Below are 16,467 nucleotides of genomic sequence, written 5' to 3' on the forward strand. Positions count from 1 at the left end.
ACACAGTCACACCACTCTAGAGTTACTCAGGAATCACATTCTTAGAATAACTCATCAATTATACCTGTCAACTTGCCAAAAGTGCCACAGGGGAGCTGGAAAGTCTAGACTGAGTCTAACTGCGGCGGCGCAGCACCCCTGTTCGCAGAGGCCTCCAACTTCACAAACGGCCTTTACAGGCTCCCAAGAAACAAGGATCCAAGAACACGCAGGCATGTTGGGTTGGGATGGAGACCCTGCCACCGGGTTATTTCTAGGCCCAGGTACAGCATGGATCTCTCCATCTCTCTACTCGCAGGCTAGCAAAACCTGCCCCGGGTCCGCTAACAGGATGTCCCGCCATGAAAGGCCCGGGTTAGGAAACGCTGAAAAGAAATGTCATTGTGTTACTTAAATATGCACACGAACTCATTGTCGATAAACGTGCTGCTCAGAAAGCAATGCCATGCAGACATAGTTTTTAATTAATTGCCAAGGCTCATTACTAATTAAAACATTTATTGTATGCAAATGCTGCTGCTCAATATTGGGAAAGTTTATTCTCCTAAGCAGGACAAATATTTCCAGGAACAGCATTCATGCTACTAATAGAGGTAGAAAGCCCCCTTTGTGTTAACCTGTGAAAAAGTAAGCTTTCCTTCAACTCAGCCTGAAATGATTCAGGATCCAACTTATCCAGGATCCTCACTACTAAGGTTGGCTGGCCCCTGGTTCCCAAACTGTGTGGAATGAAGCTATCCTGCAAAACCAGCCTTGGGAAGGCACTGTTCTTCCATGATAATGCACATAACTACTTGCTAAACCAACCTCAGGCAAGTTATTTTAACCTCCCTGTGCCTCCATGTCCTGGTGTGTTAAGTAATCACAATTTCCACCTCCTCAGATGGTTGCGTACATTAAGTGAGATAGCATATATGAACACATATGACATGCTTTACATGACAAGTGGCACATAGCCTAGACACATGTTAGAGGGGTCATCATGAAGTCCTTTTTAATGTCACCAATTCTCAACATCCCTGCCAAGAGTATATTTTGGTTTTTATTTGGCTTATACCTTAGATAACAAATCAGCGGTCAGGAGAAGCAGAACCCAGGGGTCCTGACACCTCAGATCAATCCCCTGTGCACACCAACAGAAGGAACTCCCAGCCCCCCTAATCATCCGAACCATGAAAGCTACGGGACGGCATCTACATTCCCGAGTCTCAGAGGTCACTATGATTTCGAAGATTTGGGAGAGGAAAAGTCAATAGATCTTCTGGCCTCAATGCTGAGCCAGATTCCACGCCTGTGTCCTTCCCCTGTTAAGGCTCATCTAAAAAAGGGCACCTCGCAATGCAAATTCTCCCACCAACGTGGCCCCATTTTTCACGGCCCCCAGCAGCTTGTGTACGTGGACACAGCAACACTGACCTTCGAGGCACAGGGGCAGGTGGCAATTGGAAATCACAGGCAGGACCCCATGCAGCAAGCAGCGACAGGGGGCCAGCCCAGAGCCCAAGAGCAGACGGAACCAGCCGGCAGCCCCTGGTGAGGCCCTTGCTTATTCTTTGAGAAAAAAGCGGTTGCATCGGGGTTAGAAATCAAACTCCCCTCACTTACAGTAAGCCCTTGGCTCTAAGACCTTGGAAAAGTCACTCTACTGCCTTCCCCAGAAAGTCAATCCTGGGAACAGAAGTCAGGAAGGCATTTGTCAGCCCCATTCCCAGGTGACAGGTGGCCAGTATCACCTCCACCCTGGAGGCTTCACGGGGATGTGCAAGGATGGACGGCAGCAGTCCGGCCAACAGGCTCCTCTCCATCAATAAATGACTCACCTTGTGGAGGTAAACGGGCTCTTCCCAGGGCACCAGGGGATCATTTAGCGCTCTCCGCACTCTGGAAGAAGTAATTTGCTCTATGGGCCTCTGGTGTCCTGAAAAGTGTAATCCACCTCCAAAAGGTGAGCCCTTCACTCCGCAAGAACTGTGCTGTCTCACAGGAGGATGGGAAAGCGCCCGGGGTCCCAGCTACAGGGAAAAGCGGGCGGATCGCCTTTGCCCTTCTCTGGCTCCTTCTCTCCCAGCTGCCTGCCCGATCCAGCTTGATTGGCCCCCGGGCTCTAGTCCCCAAACAGAAACCAGATGAAAGCATCGCCAACAACTCCGGAACGCTCTGTGCACGCCTGGGGGAAACTTAAACAAAACTCCTTCAGGGCCGGCCCCTCCCGCGGCCGCTGGGGGCCCCGTGAGCTAATGGGGGCCCTGGCCTCCTCCTCCCCCAGGGCCCCTCTCCCGGCTGGGTCCTCAGCGTTTGATTCCTGCCTGTCACTGACTGATGAGGACAAAGGGTGAGGAGTCAGGAAAAGGTCTGCGCCACTTTGTTCGGAGTCTGGATGCGAACTTTGGATGAACCCTTCATCGGGGGAGAGGGGGAGGCCGGAGGAGGAGAGGAGAGGCCAGCAGGGAGGACGCTCTGCTCTCTGGGCTCAGTCCTCAGAAAAGGAAGGAAAAAACAGGGAGAGAGAGATTGTCTTTAAACAACAAGGAAAAAAAGGGAATCAGGAGGATAGAACCAGCCTCCCTTAGCCCCCTTAGAAGACAAGAGGGCTCGCGGGGGGCAGGGGTACACTCAAGGGAACAGCGGGCGGGGCTGAGGGCCCTTGCTTGCAGGCCCGGGGCCAAGAGCTAGTTTCGTTCCTCCCCCCTCCAGCAGGCTGTCTTTCTCCCTCTAATTTTTTTTCCCTAAACCAAAGGGAATTCCTAATAAAGCCACAGCACACGTGTAGGGAGCAAAGGGAAGAAGAAGTAACCAGGGATGGAAAGGCCAGAACAAACTCACCACCTTCTCAAAAGTCCAAAATAATATATATATATTACTCATCACCACATGCAGAGACCTATATGCATAAAGCCAACCATGCTCGGTCTTGAGCCTCGTCCTCCTCTTCCTACCTGTGCGTGTGTGTGCCTGCATGCATGGCTGGCAACACTTTCCCCTGCCCTCCTCTGCAGTTTTTAAAAAAGCACCATTAACATATAGCTGGAACCACTGCAAAGCCAATTTGTCTTCTCTGTGCTCAATAAAACCCAGCTGAACCTCCTTCACCTGCACTTACTATGGCCTCTCCTACCGTGCCGTACAGGGGTGCGCACCCCCCTCATCAGACTGCCTTTCGTTCTTGGAACCTCTCTGACCACATCTGGACTGAGGGTTTCAGCTCCCCGTGGTGGGGATAGCCCTGCTTCGTTCAATTATTTTGCACCTGATGCAATTCCGTGGTCACTTTAGGCCTGGCCTCTGTCCTCTGATCTTTGCCTCGGACTCTGGACTTCAATTCCCAAAAAACTCAGGTGTCCATCCCAGCAGAGATGAGAGGTGAGAGATGAGAGGTGATAAGGCCTCCTGCATTCCCAGGGCTGTCCCCCTCTCATCCCACGTGTAAGAAGGGGTTCTGAAGTGACTGGGTGGGAGCTCACACTTCCAGGGCTAGAAGGCAGGGCGAGGAGTGAGGAGAGAGAGGTGGCCACAACATCTGGCCCTTGTGTCTCTGCCTCTCCTGGGAATACCTCTGGGTCGCTGTTCGAGAGGCTGTTTCCCCAGTGCAGAAGTGCCGGACTGCTGCAAATGGGAGCTTTGTGGCCGTGCCTCAACTCCACAAAAAAACTACGTGACTAAGAGAGACTGAGATGAGCCAACGGATGACCATTCATTCACCTTCTGAGAAACTGGAGTTCAGAAATGAATCTGTGTATTGAAAACCTCCCATCTTGCATTCCGATGAACAGGAAAATAAACTCCACACACTGAGTACGTGTATGAGGGCCGTGATCTAAGAAAACCAGATACAAAGCTCAGTCACTAAGAACAACAAAGGCCAGTAAAACGTGGGAGTCCTTACGTTACAGAAAGGGCTCTGCCTGCCATCAGGAGTGCCACCTGCCTAAATCCTGGAAGAGACCTGAAGCATCACCCCAATCAAGCCATTCTCTCAAAGATGAGGCGGCCAAGACTCCCAGAGCACAGGCAGCTCACCAGCGTCCCCACCCCACACGCCCCACCCAGTGCCCTTCCGCCATGCACTGCTGCTATGAGGCCCAGGCAAGCCTCGGATGAAGGACACGCGGTCAGAACCTGAACCCCACTTTTCAGAAACACATCCATGTGAAGTAAAAGACCCCGGTGCACCTCACCTGAAGATACCGAGTAGCTGCAGGCAGCGTCCTGTCCTGGTGCGTGAGACCGGGGACTGTGACATGAGGACACGCACCGGGCATATGCACAAATGGCAAACCACACTTGCTATCCCCTTGCCTCCTGCCTCCACCATCGTGCTTGCCACCCTGAGATGTGAGGTGTAAGGTGTGAGGGCTTATGAGGTCGATACTCAAGTTTCATTCAAAATCCTGCCAGGCTGTTGCCAGCACGAGTGGGGGCAGGTAACCTCTGTTTTCGAGTCTCCTCTGGAAACGACACCCTCAAAGTGCCATCATCTGCCTCTCAATCACACCTCTCGGTTCCACTCTTTCGGGATGTCCACCTCCACATCCGCTGCATGCCCCACCAAGTCTACGTCCAACAGGACTTGTATGCCATCCCCAAATCGGCCCTCTGCATGCCTGCCGATCTGTGGCTACCTCCTCTTGCTTCAATTGTACAGAGAGTTGCAACAGGATGGGTTAGAGAAGAAATCTTAATATTGTGTTGGATTTTAAAATTTACAAAGCATTTCAAACCCACATCTCACTGGAAATTCACAACCACCCTGGAAGGAGATACAGCCAGGCTGATGAGTGTAACCTGCGCCCATGTTACAGATGAGGACACTGGCTGAGTGGCAGGCCCCTCGCTGCGCATCTACTTGGCAGCAGTACAGGTCACATGGTCCCCTGCATCATACTGTGGCTCCAAACAGGTTTGGATGTTTCCGTTTTGCTTTGGAAATGAAGAGGGAAAAACATTTACTGGGCACTCAGCATGACCTCTGTGCGTGTCTGACACTTGCTCTTCCACAGCAGTAAATACATATCCTCATCCACAAGCAACTTCCTCCAGGCCAGCCACGAAATGCACGCACATGCATCTCCTGCACATAACACCCTTTGCTCTTCTTATTTCTGTTTGTCTGGATGCATTAGAGCAATAACTCCTCCAGTGTAAACCCCTCAACAGGAGAGGTGGGGGCTGGGTGCATTTTCCTCTTTGGTTTCACGTGTAGGATTATGAGAGCGATCACCTGTATTTATGGCTCTTTCAATATACTAAAAAATGCTCTAATTCCTAAGGGTGTGAGTATAACACACAACTTCCCTGTGCACACGAGAGCTGTGCCACCAGGTTCCCAGATCACTTTTCTCTCTCTTTTACTTGGTATCCCAGGAAGGGGCCTTTTGTTGAATATTTGAGTGAATGGATAAATCAGTGTCTATAAGCACCACTTATCCAGGGGACACTCCAGTAAAGGGAGGAGAATATAAATTGAAATTAATATTGTTTACTCATCACACAGAGGAAAGGGGTCCTTATTCAAGAAAAAAAAAAAAAACACATGAACATAGGATGTAAAGTAAAAGGTTTCTAAACCAAAATGCTAAAAGTTTCTCAGCTAGAATCATCCATGTTGTTGCCTATTTGAAAAGTCTGCTCCTTTTTACTGCTGACGAGAATTCCCTTCTATGGATGTACCATAATTTGTTTTTCCATAAACCTGTTGATGGAGATTTGAGTTGTTTCCAGTTTGGGCAATTACGAGTAAATTTGCTATGAACATACACACACACACCAAAAAAAGTTTCTCAGCTAGACATACGTTGTTATTAAGCTGCCGGGAAGCCCAGTTTAAGATGAAGTGTCTCGGCAAACGAGAAGAACAGGAGAAATTTTCAACAGATGTGGTTGTGCTGAGAAGGAGAGTCGGACCATGCAGAAAAAACTCACAGGAACTGGTTCTAGTGGCCTCCAAACCAAGCCAAAGGGCATCTCCAGAACATGGTTATTTAAATGTGCTGGTCCTCCCGTGTGGATATTTTCATTTTGTTGATGCAGAAACTGAGGTCTAGTAAATGAAGTAATTTGCTCAAGGTCACCTAAGTAGTAAAAGGCGGAGCTGGGGTCTGGAGATTTGAACCTGGGTCTTTTGATTCCAAGGAGGAATTCTTTGTAACTATTGTGCCTAACTTTTGTAACAAACTTCCTTTCATTAAAAATTCTTTGAAACTTTAAATAAATATATGTACTGGTCCTCAAGGACCTACCAGTACCCTCCTCATAGCCAACAGTGAGAGTCCTTGTCAGAGACCCCCCCATTCCACCCCCACCAAGGCAGCAGAGCAAAGGCGGGGCCCAACAGGACAGGGGCTGCGGGGGGCTGACGTGTAGGGACCACTAAGCTTCTTGCGGCTCTTCATCCAGAAACCCGTGAACTGCAATAGGACCGGGGTAGGCTGCCCCCAGGGAGTGGCCCTGCAAGGTGGCAGCCCTGTCTGAGGTACCACAGACCCCGGCTAGGAATTCCCCTGAGGGAGTCGGGGCAGTGGGAGGAAGGTGGGACGACCCCTTCCTTCAGGCCGCCCCAGAACAGGTTTAAATTACACACGCTTGTCCAGGAAGGGCCGGGGGAGACGAGGGGTGTGTGCCCTGAGAGCCCCCCGTTCAGTTACTTTCCCCGCCTCGGGGTCTGCAACCACCTTCACCTTAAAAAATCCTCACATTCAACTTCTTGGGTTTATGTGCAGTTAGATGACGGTGATGATGAACTTGATGGAGGATTCCCAGTCCCAACCTTTCAACTGATCTGATGGGAGGAAAACTGGGCAAAAAGTTAGCACAAGCAAACAGACAGTTGGCTTAACTTTTGGGAGAGAAAGAAAAGAAAAGAGGAGGCTCTGCAGATGGAACAAGACAGGACAATTTGGGGATGTGAATGCAAGGAAGGTGCTGGGACCAGAGTGACGGAAAGCAGCACGCCCTCCCACCTGGGGTCTCCGCTGCAAGGTTGTGTCTAGCCAGCTTCCTAAATGCGACGATCACTCATCTTTACACAGTTCTCCTATGTCCTCTCTTGCGTACTCTCCCCAGAACCCCGTCTACTCCACAATACCCCGAGCACCCTCGTAACCCCAAGTTCAAGATCATAACTCAGAAAATTCAAGACTCACAGGAGCCAATCAAACACTCCCCCATCCAACAACAGGTAGATTCCAACCAGAAACCTTTCCCTCCGAGCACAGGGCTTGGAGCATTTCACTGGAATGATCCCAGAGGCGTACACGGGGTTTCCATCCTGTGCTCCCAGTCTTTGTCAGAAGCACATACATAAGGTTCAGGAACTAGTACCCTCACAGAAAATTGTAGGAATTTTGGAAATAATTCAAGATGTTCAGTCTGACAATATAAGTAAGTCCAGTTTAGAGTTAGATGAATTACCTGTGGCTCCTTTTTTCCTTCCTTCCTCCAACTGACATTTATTGAGCATCATATATATACTGAGCACTGTGCCAGGCATGCAAAGATGAATGAAGCCTGGCTGACTGGAGTTCACCATCTGGAAAGAGAAGCTTACAACTTAGAGAAAACTGCAATCATCTTTCTGGAAACTTTTTTTTTTTTCTGAGAGTGTACTGTGGGTTAAGGGCTTACTACACTTGGGTCGCCTTCAAGGCCCTGATCAATACAGCTGCTCTGAAGAGCTCATTCTTCTCCCAGTGGTAAGCAATTTGGGGACACGGTCCTAAGTTGCATTGCTCATTACAGGTATACCACGCTTCTTAGAAGTTCCAGTTACACCACTTCATTTTTACGTAGGCCCTGCATTAGTACCTATTTTTGCTGACCGAAAGCGACCCAGAGGAGATTTTTTTACAAAAACTGTCAAAAAGCGGAAAGAGCCTTCAATTCAGTGTGCGTTCTATAGGGAGCCCAGTGGGTATGGAGGCTGTGCACCCCGAGCAGCAGGAGGCCAGCCAGAGCTCCCCCGCCCAGACCACGCTTGGCATCTCCACTTCCAGCTGTGTCCGAGAGCATCTGTGCTTCGTCTCTATTTATTTTCTGAGTCCCTTAGCAAGATGTGTTCTAAGGTATCAGAAATGCGGGAGAAAGGTTATTTTTTCGGGTCTGGGAATGCTCTGAACTTTTCCATATAAGTTAATGACAACTGCTTCCCCACTTTCCACCATTTCGGCTTAGGAAAAGTTTCGAAAGACCTCTATTTTCGGATAGCAGGGACAACCTGTATGCCTAGCTGAGAAGTAAGTATGTGATTTTAAGAGGAAGGAAGGGAGAAAGGGAACGAGGGAGAAAGTGACGTAAGAAGGTAAAAATTCTCTCTGATTAGTGTTATAATGCACATCGAAAAATTAACAAAATGGAATAAAACTCAATGTGGCTGTTATTTGCTCTTTTCACTCTTTATTTTGCAAATACGTGCCAGGGATTGTTCCTTCCTCCTACCAGGTTTTCTCTGTAAGCCAGTCACAGGAGTGGTATGGTGGCCCCAACTCCAGCTGCCATGGCAAATGGAACCACAGTCTACCCAGGAGGTGGCCTCAAGTCAGAAAGAAAGCCTGCCCCACCCTGACACTAATCCCCCTCGCGCCCCCCATTTCAGAGACCTGAGCACCAGGAAGGTTGGGTTAGTTAGCCAAGGCATAAGGTCCTTTTCCTCCAAAGAGAATGGAAATGAAATAACAAGTCTGCCAAGACAATCCCCTCTGTCCTCTCAGAACATGCTCAGAGGGGCCCTCACCATTCCTGTCTGGCCCCCTCCTCCCCTCCTAGCTTAGGGGTCCAAGCCCAGACTCCAAAGGGGGAGGCTGGCTGTACTAAGTGTGGGTTGTAAGCAATCTTACCTCATTCCACAAAAGACAGAATGTGCATACCTCTATTACATAGCACTTATCAGACTAGAGTCCAGTGTATCTATCAAGATATATTTAGTCCCAGTAGACCATAAGTTCCTCAAGGGCAAGGACTCTTGACGGCTCCCTCTTTTAGTTGCAAGTACTCAGTAAATATTAATAAATGGAGTTTCCTCCTTTTAAGATAAGTAGATAAAACAGTGTTTCAATTCAAACAATATTAACTGAGTAACTATTACATGCTGGGCATATGGAAGTCCCGATCATTATCTTTCAGAAACTCATTAGTCTAATGAGGGAGGCAGATTTTAAGCCAGTAATTATAACAACATCTGATGAAGCTTACGGGATGTTATATATAAAAAGCTATGGTAAAATATGAAGTATAACATCTTATTTATCATGTTGTAGAGTACAACATTTTATCACTTAGCATCTTCTTATGAGGAGCTATGGGAGAAATTTTGCATGGAATCAACAATTGATGAGTTTTCAATTCTACATGGTTTGAAATTTGAAACTGATCACATTTCCCTTTTTGCTCTTGCTACCAGGAAGCAGAGTCTCAAATCTGCAGCCAACTCTATAGAATCTGGACTGAACAAGGTCCTCAACTAGTTTCATCCAAAGGGTCAGGAAGTTATTTCCTTACCCACAAAAGGGCTGGAAAGGCCACCATAAGAAAGGATCCTTATATGTGCAATTTTACATGCTAACATTCCTTTGTACTTTATTATTCTACCTTAATTTTCTCTTCTAATTTTCTCATTTATTTAGTAACTCTGCATCTGGTTTGCACCTTTTGGTACGCTGCTTGAATTCTTCTTTGAAATGATATGAGCAATAAATAAGACACATAACAGGTTCTGTGGATAAGTATTAGAGAATTTTATCCCTGAATACGTAATCATTCCCAAGAAATGGAAAATTCATACATCCATAAGCAAAAATGACAGAAAGAAAATATAAACATGAAGTGGGTGACTTGTATGAAATACTGAGCTAGGGTAGTAGGATTAAAGCTGAATTTCTTTACCTTTGTAAAATTTTCTTAATTAAGGTCTTCTGCTGCAATGCCATTTTCTAAACAATAAATTTAAACATGGGATATCTGGAATTCTTTTGTCCCTTCCAGCACGTGGGTAACATCAAGATAACAGGTCCTGGCAAACGTCGCCATCACCAGGACTTCGCCTGCAGCCAGGTCCTTTGCAGCAGCCTGTTCCCTGGGCCACCCCGCTTCTGGAGAAGCAGCTGTCCCCTCCTCACACCGAGGACACTAACTTATTTTTAAAAAACGAGCTGCTCAACATGTTCTGACAAGAGTGACTCTGCGACCGGGAAGCTGAGACTTTGAGGTCTCACCGATGTAGCTTCCACCTGCACCCCTTCCAGTCACCTGCACGTCCCAGGCCTGGAGTGTGGCTGCACTCGGACGTGTGACAGGAGGACGGCAGGATGAGGCAGGTGGGCAAGAACAAGACACGGCGCCCTGCTCTACGCTCCTGTCAAAACCCCAGGCTTCTGAGCAGGAACTAAGAAAGGTGCTGCATAGAAGAAGGGCAGTTAAGCTATAGACCACCTATGAAAATAAGCCCTGCTCGCGGCCTGAAAGAAATCGGGTGGTAGATTCAAAAAAGGTAACAGGCAGACTCCTAATAAAACTCAGGAAATAAGAGTCAAGGAGAATTTTGGACTTATCTCCTTTTACTTCTATTTCACAGCCAACCTCAGGCAAGAGGTAGTTATATAGATGTACTTGAGAAACAGGACCCCAGATGGGTACAGCCAAATGATTTGGTTTTGGGACAACTAAGTAGGATTCCACAGGATGTTCTTGAAAGAATCATAGTTTAAAGGGCTGTCACTCATTGGCACTGTTTCCAATAGAAAACCATATTTAGTACAACTTCCTGAGTAAAACCAGTGCTAGCTCAGCCTCTCACGAGCTGCGTGACCTTACGGAGGTTCACGACACTCTCTGTATCTCAGTTTCCTCATCTCAAAATCGGAATCCTAAGAGCAACTCTGCACGTAAGTGTTCAGCAGGCCTTAAGTGTCAGCGCCTGTGGACGGCATTCCCTGCTCCCAGAGAAGGAAGGGACATCACTTCTGACATTTTCTGTTCAGCTGCCCCGAGATGAGCCACCACCACTCGTCTCCCAGCCTGGGGCCCAGAGCCCTCTTCCCTTCAAATCACCTGGACAAGGTAAACATGAGCATAAGGAGCAGCTTGGCCATCTACACCACCTGCCTCCCTTCCTCGGCTGGCAGCTGGGACAGGCAGACTGCGTCCCTGTGTTCCGAGAGCTGAAGACACCTCCAGGCGGGCCTGTCCCAGTAACTGGACGGAACAAGCTCCTACAGCAGTTTGACCCAAAGAGACAGGCAGCTATTCCCTTCCCAGCAGAATGTCTGGAGAGACACAGTGAGGAGGCTGTCATGGGGCTTCGGGAACCGTAAGGGGCAGGAGGTCTCATGGCGCAAGGCCTCAAAAGAATTAAGTTAAGCCCACATCTTTTACCACCAGGGAAAGAGAGGAAGAAAGAAGGTAGCTGTGGAAGCCAGGGCCCCAGTGTGAACGATGAAGCTGACAGTGGAAATTTAATTTGTTAAAATAATGACTGGAGAATGACAGATAATCCACACATTGTCTACATGCCTTTATTGAATACATAATAAATGTGTGTATGAATATATACAGCTATATATGTGTACCATGATCAAAATTAATTCCAGCCCCTAGAAAGCATCCTTGTTTGCCTCCCTGCTGGCCAGAACCCTGGAGCACAGAGGTAAATTCCACACTAGCTCCCGGCAGCCCCTCCGAGCAGACCATGTAGCTTAGCTGCCCAGGTGAGCAAATGTCACCGGATGCCTGTTCGGCGGGTGGTAAATTCCAGCCATCCCAGGGAAATGCCAGGCGGTCTCAGGTCACAAGGTGGGCAAATAGCAACTTGGGGGCGTGGGGGAGGCCCCAGTAGAGGGGAGGTAGGCAACAAAAGAGAAGATGAAAACGGAGAGGCGGAAAGGGAAGGAAAGGGGTGAGTGGGTTCAAGGAAAGGGAAGAAGTCCAAAGAGGCGAGGACTCAACGCGAGAACACTTCTCAGGCTGCCTAAGTCAAAAACAGCGCCCTCGGAATCAGAGAAAGCGGATTCTGCACACATGGCCCAGCGTGTTTCTGATTCTGCACGTGACCCAGCACATTCGTGATTCCACACATGACCCAGTACACATCTGTGATTCTGCACGTATGATCCAGGGTCTTCCGGATTCTGCACATGACCCAGCGCTTGCGTGAACTCTGGTTCAGCATCGCCTATACGGCCCAGTCCTGGCCATAAGGAATACGGTCTACTCATGGGCTCAGGGCTTTGGGAGCAGGTCAGCTGTCCATGTTACCAAGATCCTGACCACGATTCAGGCCCCTTATGGGGTGTAAGCTCCTTGAGGGTGAGGGCCACAACTAATGCATTCGAAATCCTCCTCCTTTCATAAGGCCTCATCCAGACAAGTTTCACAAATATTTGTTAAAGCAATGAATGGCCCAAAACAGAATACGAACCTAGCAATTTCATTCGTCCTCCCAAAGGTCTAAAATAAAAATATCTAACTGGTGATGAAAAACTAAACCCAACCTGGAAAGGAATTCACTTTTAATTCATCCAATATTCACCCAGTGGGACCTGAGTTTTCCCCCAACATCTCCAGAATAGATGGTGTGCAGAAATATTTGGTCCAAGTCACTAAAAAACAATTAAGCTTCTATGACCTCTGTTTACGAAAAGCAACATTCAGGAGGTGACAGTACAGGAGACAATATATCCCAATGGGATCTTAACAAGACAAGCAATCTTTGCACACTTATACCCAAAAGGAAGCCTCTAGGGAGATGTTACTCTCCCCGGTGTACACCTCTAGAAGTTAATTCACAGTTGTAATTTCCAAGCTATTCCAACTTGAAATACCTGGAAAGGGAGGAGTTCGTACAGTGAGTAAGGGGTCAGGGGTCATCCCGATCAGGAAGAGGGAAGCAATTGTTCTCCTTTGCGATCACTATTGCTGACATTAGTATTGTTACCCTTCTATTTCAGCTACATATGCAACAGTGGAAAATAACAGGTGACCCCTCAACCTGCATAATAATCCTTCCACCTTCTCCCCCAGAGTTCCCAGGATGAGAAGTTCATCCTGTGAAATTAAGAACAGGCCTGATTCTTCAGCTGGTGGATCAGAGGCAGAGCTCATGGAAATGTACACAGAGAATTATTCCTAGATTTTCGAAGTAAGGAGGGGATTCAACCTTTCTGACTTCTAACTGTCCTACAGTCAGTCAACAGAAAGTTTCCGGAGGGTCTGTTGGAGGACCTGGGGGTGGCCCTGTGGGGCTGAAACAGCAATAATAGGAAAGCGCAAGAATCCATTTAATAATAATAATCACACATCAAGAGCATCTTAGTTTAACTTTCTAAGATAAATAAAGCAATAGGGCTTCGGCATAAGCAGGATGACAGCCCCTTCCGGCCTGGCTCCAGCAGCTCGGTGGGGGAGGGGAAGCACCTACTGCACACGGGTAGGAGGGCGGCAAACTACCAAAGTCAACCCTATTATTCGAAAAACATTTGCAAAAGTAAGGCAGCCTGAGGCCCCTCGGACATTCCTCTGAGACAAGACAAGCTGCCATATAAGAAACTAGTATTGTTTGAAGGCCCCAAACCTTCTTCGGGTGTTAAAGAAATCAGACCACGCTTAACGAAAACAAATGTCAGGGATGTTTAAAGTACATCAAGGTTCTTTGGTTTAAAAACGTACCCAGGGGAATACGGTGTTCCTTGTAAGAGCAGAGATATAGGCAAGATCGAAGGGTTTCTGCAGAAACTTCAGATTACGTTATTTGACTCATTTCAATGCCATAAAGCGCCAACTGGAATACGACTGAATAGAGAGGAAACAACACGGGGCCAACTAAGAAGAGCTGCAAATTAACATGCGTGCCTGTGGGCGCGCGCACCCGCACCCACGTGCTCGCGCGCTGCCGCCTGCGTGTCACCTCTGCGTGCAAAGCCCCCGCCGCGGGGACTGCCCAGCGCCGACCCCTCGCACTCGGCCAGGGCCGGGGCTCCCCGGGGGCAGACCAGACCGCCGGCCCCGACGTCCCTGCGCCGAGGCCCCGGCGGCGGGGGGCCACCCCACTCCCGGGCTTGGTGAGGGGCGGGACGACGCCCGGGGTGGCTCCCCCTGCGAAGGGGGTCCTCTGCTGCCCGCCCTCAGAGAGAGGGAGGCCACGGGGACGTGGGGGCGGAACGCCGAAGGGACGACCAAGCCCCACTGCCGGAGCGCCCGGCTCCCCGGGTCGCGCGCGGGCGGCCCACGCCGGGACTCGGGGACCCGAGGGCTCCGCGCAGTGCTGCCCAGACGCGATCTGCACAGAGGCGCAAGGGGCCTGGGGCAGGGGCGCGCCGGGGGTCGGGGGAAGAGGAGGCCGGTGGAGGGGCTTCGTGACCCCTGACCCGCCCCCCCACCTCCGCTGAACGGCCGACCGTGCGGGGTGCTGCAGCAAGCCCGGGCTGCCCTCCACCGCGGCCCCGCTCCGCAGCCCTGGCCTCCCGTCTCGCAGGAGCCTCAGCACGAGGCCACGGGGCTCAGCCACTGCTTCTTGGAATTTCCTCAAGTTCCAGAAGTTTTATTTTGTGCTGTGGCCCCTTAAGCCCTCCAGACAACTGCGATGTCTCCTTCCCACCTGGCCTAAGCGACGCGCCCTCTCTCCTCCGGTTTCGGTGGTTGCGCTTTTCTCCGATCCCCCTTAACCGGCCTCAGGATGAAGCCGCGTTCATTTATTCCTCGCGCGATGCGGTTATTTCTCGGCCTCCAGAGTCGGCGCTGCACCGCCGCCCGCACCGCCCGGGCCTGCCCCTCCCTCGCCCGGCCCGCGCGAGGGGTTAGGGATCGCGGGCACCCCAGGAAGGAGGCCACACAAAGGAAAGCTGTGTGTGTGTGTTGCCCGCTTTGTTTTAAAATGTCTATTAAAGTAAGCGGGGTGCAGGGCCCTAGCGCCTTTGCATGCAAATTCTGCAGAAAGAAATTACCGTCTACACCCTCACATCCAGAGTCAGCCTTGCTGAATGCTTGTAGGCTGAACTCATTAGGGTCCTGGGAGGCTTTCTTTGTTAGGGACAAAAGGTAAATGCAAACTTTCAATTCTCTTAACAATGGAGATTTTAAGGAGGATTCTCCTACAGCTACTCTTGGGTCTCAAATCACCTAGAGCCCTCGGAACGCCGACTCCCGCTCTTAGCCCTACCAGCACAGGCCACTAGGTAAATGTATTCCTGGGACCTACTGGCAGATTCAACCCTGTCTCAAAGCACCACACAGACCTTGTCTGGCCCACTGACACTGTCTTAAGGAAAAGTCAAGCATTCCTAAATATCCTCAATTGAAGATTCCAGAAACCTCATGGGCAGGTAGGTGAGAAAGACATTATTGCAGCATTGCAGCTGAGGCAAGTGGTGAACAAGGAGCTCTCCACAATTCCTAGGTGGAAACTAAACCCAGGTGTCCTGACTTTCTGGGCTGCACCATATAAACCTGCAAAGGGATACACTGAACTTCCCATCCTACAACTATACATTTTTACATTTTCCAAAAGCAATTTTCAGTCTAGAATTCACTAGCCACGAATAGTATGCAGAAGAAACATTTGCATTCAGTCATAGAGTCCGCAAGGTGGATTAAACTGGGGCTGGCCTCTAACTGGCCTTGTAAATGGGATGTTGAAGGCTTCTTAAAGAAAATGAAAAAGTCACTATTTTTCCCTCCCAATTTACCTTCTCCAGTTCAACTTGGTTGGCTGGAGGTTGCTTTACCACCACCATAACCAGTTCTGCAAGACTGTCTCAAAAAGAAATAAGGAATCACAGGATGAATTACAACTGCTGTAACAATGAAAAAGAATTTTCTTTCGTAGATGCTCCACCTGCCTTCCTCCTACGAATCCAAGCCTGGGCAGGGATCACACTGGGGCTCATGATTCATGGACTCTATGGTCAGATGAGTGGCTCTCTGGATTTGCCCATTCCATGGATGTGGAAACCAGAGACCAAGTGGTTAACTAGCATTCTCGAATTAACATACTAACTTGGAGGCAGGCAGAGTGAAGCCTCAGAACTCCTGACTGATGGGGTCCAGCGAACTTGGCTCACACCATGGAATCCCCTATACTTGTTCCACTGTATTCTGGCTGTAGGAAACAAGCTGGCTGCCACGGCCCACTCACTCTGTTTTGGGGAACATTTCAGAGTTCATTAAGGAGAGGGAAACAAAGCATATAAACAAGGACTTAGAGAAAAGAAAAGTAAAAAACAGAAAGACGTAGAAGGGAACTACCTCATCCCAGCTCCCAGCAATAGGACATTGCCTGTCGGAAAGAGATGCCTAAATATGCTTAGATATGGCTTTTTATGGGAAACTAATTCTAATTGCTACAGAACTACCAGATCAAGTATGAATAGGGAACAATCATGTGTCTCCCTCAGAGTATGAAAACTATGTCAAAAAAGGAACAAAACAAAGGTTTATGCTGGAATAACCATTGCCTGACCATGTCATCCAACATGGAAGACACTAGCC

At 49.1% G+C, this 16,467-nt stretch overlaps 1 protein-coding gene across 3 annotated transcripts in view; it reads right to left on the reverse strand.

The window, feature by feature from the left end:
* The window catches only part of PBX1 (PBX homeobox 1), a 260,859-nt gene that overhangs the window by 231,892 nt on the left and 12,500 nt on the right, over window positions 1-16,467 (reverse strand). The window lies entirely within an intron of this gene.

The sequence above is a fragment of the Manis pentadactyla genome, chromosome 19 (genome assembly GCF_030020395.1).
Source record: "Manis pentadactyla isolate mManPen7 chromosome 19, mManPen7.hap1, whole genome shotgun sequence".
In the NCBI taxonomy this organism is placed as follows: Eukaryota; Metazoa; Chordata; class Mammalia; order Pholidota; family Manidae; genus Manis; species Manis pentadactyla.